We start from the raw sequence: 2,447 nt of genomic DNA on the forward strand, positions 1-2,447 counted from the left end.
CCACCGCACAGAATAGTTTATGCCCACCGCAGTTTATGCGGTGGGCATAAAATAGTACCACAGTTTTAGATACGAGTGCACGACATTTAAAAAGAACTCGAACACTTTCTTCTCATGTCATCATGGTTTTATTCATCTAGCGGCAACACCGCGTCAATTAAAAACAACAAAGGTGCCAACATCAATTTCAGCAAGGGGTTATTAAAAAAATATTGTAGCGTTCCAATTATGATTTAAATTAAACTGGAACGCAACGAATAAAAGTCGCCTGGACCGAAAAAATTCGTCTGGTCTAAAAAAGTCCGCCTGTGTAGACGTTTGATAGACTCCTGTTTCATGAATTACCCAAATGACTGTATTCGCAGTTTTGTTCGCTCAAAGCTGTCTGCATATTGCCGCGTGTACGCCCGAAAAGAAATGCTTCTCCGCGCATCTAGAATTTTTTTTGTGTATGCATACTGCGAGTGTAAAAGATAAGTACGTCTTTCCCTAGCGAACTATCGAACAATCGGGGTCGAATATTCAAGATGACGAGTGATAATATTAAGAAGCCGAGCGTGGTATTGGCGATTTCTTAACTAATTTACACTCGCAACAGCCAGCTGTCACGTCGACGCACCTTCGCTCGTTGCTGCCTTATTGACGTGTGTTCTTTCATTTTGTCTCTAGCACACGTTTGCCGATTAAACCATAATTGTAAGTTTATGATACATCGTTTTCTTGCCTTCATTTGTCACAATATATGCGGGCAGCGGCTGGCTGAAAGGCGCAGTCCAGCGGGGTTCGTATGGTAAGCTATAGCGACAACTCGCCTGTCTTTTCAATGTAAGCAACTGCCTGCTTTATTGTTTCTTTCTTTTTCTCCTCGCTAGACAGCTGCAGTTCGAGATTCCTTTTGTTGGATGCAAGATCGGGGGTTGGACTTCTAATGAGCAGCTTGGTAGGTCTCGTTTGTTACAATATTTTTGCCTAAACTTGAGTTAGGATGATTATTCTCTACTAAGGATGTCATCTTTTTTTGGATAGCTTGTGGGCGCCCTGGCGGCTCCCCAGCCCAGTAGCCCGACTGCGAGGCAAAGGTGCCGAACTTTTCCCGCGTGGCGGTGACGTCACGCCAGCCACGTGTACGTCGCGTGCGCCGCCTTGATAAGGCGCATCAGAGGCGGCGCGCAGGGAGTCGCTGCCTGGACTCAGGCGCCGCAGGTAACCATGTTAATCGTCTCGTCCATGTCCCATTAAATGTAGTTTCTCGTTGTTGAAACCGTCGGCTCCGTGTTATTCCTCCGGGTCGGGTATGCATCAGGGCAAACCGACCACAATGGCGCCCAACCGGGGTATGCTACCCACTCGCAGGAATTTCACGGGGCTTGGTTTCTTCTTTCGGTAAGCTTTTTTCTCATACCCCGTGTTTCCTACCGTCGTTCCGTGCTTCGGTCAAGTCCGCGTTTGTTGTATTGGCGTGTTTCTGACTGTGTTTTTGTGACCGCGGCAATCGTTTTGCGCACTTGTGTTGGGTTTTTGGGTGCGTTTTTTTTTTTTTTTTTGTGCTTGCAGGAATGCTCACGCGGGAGCAGGAAGCCGCGATGGCCGCAGCGGCACAAATGAACCTGCTTACGAAGCTCACGAAGGTGTGCGACTCCATGATACAGCGCCTGGCCCACAGGCCGGGCCAGCAGGAGGCCCCACCGCGAGAGTCCCGACCACACTTGACTGTTCCGGTCTACATTTGGTACGACGACGTCAAGTCCGTGGCAGACTTCCTGGGCGAGATGCAGACGTACCACCTTGCCTCCGGTGCCTCGGAAGCCTTCATCGTGGAGCGGATTGTCCCGCTGGCGTTGCAAGCCAGCACCAAGTGCTGGTTGGGGTCATAGGTCCCCTTCACCAGCCTGGCGGACTTCCAGACAAGGCTTCGAGAAGAGTTCCTGTCTGCAGGCTACGCGACGCAGATTCTCCGAGAGCTCGAGGCAAGGACGCAGCACCCAAATGAAAGTCTGGTCCAGTACGTTCGAATCATGCAAGAGCTCTTCAAGACGGCGGACCCGAAGTCCCGGGAGTCGGAGAGACTATAGCCCTTAGCGAAAACTAATACGTTTGAAATATACCACATTCTAATTTGAGTGTATTTGAAATAGAGTTCATAATTGTAAGTACACAAAAATAGACCGAAAATATAAACTTCTTTTTTTTTTTTACTTAGTACTAAAATATACTTCTAAAAATCATTTTTAAATACCTTTACTTAAACTACATTTGAAGTTTCGTTCGTGCGTTTTAAAATACGTAAATACTAAATTAATAGGAACAAAATACATTTCACATATAATTCTTGAAATATTTATTTAATTAATGCAAAATATACTCCAACCCTAAAAAAATGAAGCAATCAAAAATACGTGCAGAGTACTCTTAAAATACCTGAAAATCGTAAATACTTTTGTGTTATA

At 46.1% G+C, this 2,447-nt stretch overlaps 1 long non-coding RNA gene across 1 annotated transcript; it reads left to right on the forward strand.

The window, feature by feature from the left end:
- Positions 1–518: 518 nt before the first annotated feature.
- On the forward strand, positions 519–1,065 carry LOC120844804. Its single transcript, XR_005716486.1, has 3 exons — positions 519–790; positions 873–940; positions 1,027–1,065. It is a non-coding gene; the product is annotated as an uncharacterized LOC120844804 (long non-coding RNA).
- Positions 1,066–2,447: the final 1,382 nt, after the last annotated feature.

Source organism: Ixodes scapularis, unplaced genomic scaffold (genome assembly GCF_016920785.2).
Source record: "Ixodes scapularis isolate PalLabHiFi unplaced genomic scaffold, ASM1692078v2 ptg001200l_1__unscaffolded, whole genome shotgun sequence".
In the NCBI taxonomy this organism is placed as follows: Eukaryota; Metazoa; Arthropoda; class Arachnida; order Ixodida; family Ixodidae; genus Ixodes; species Ixodes scapularis.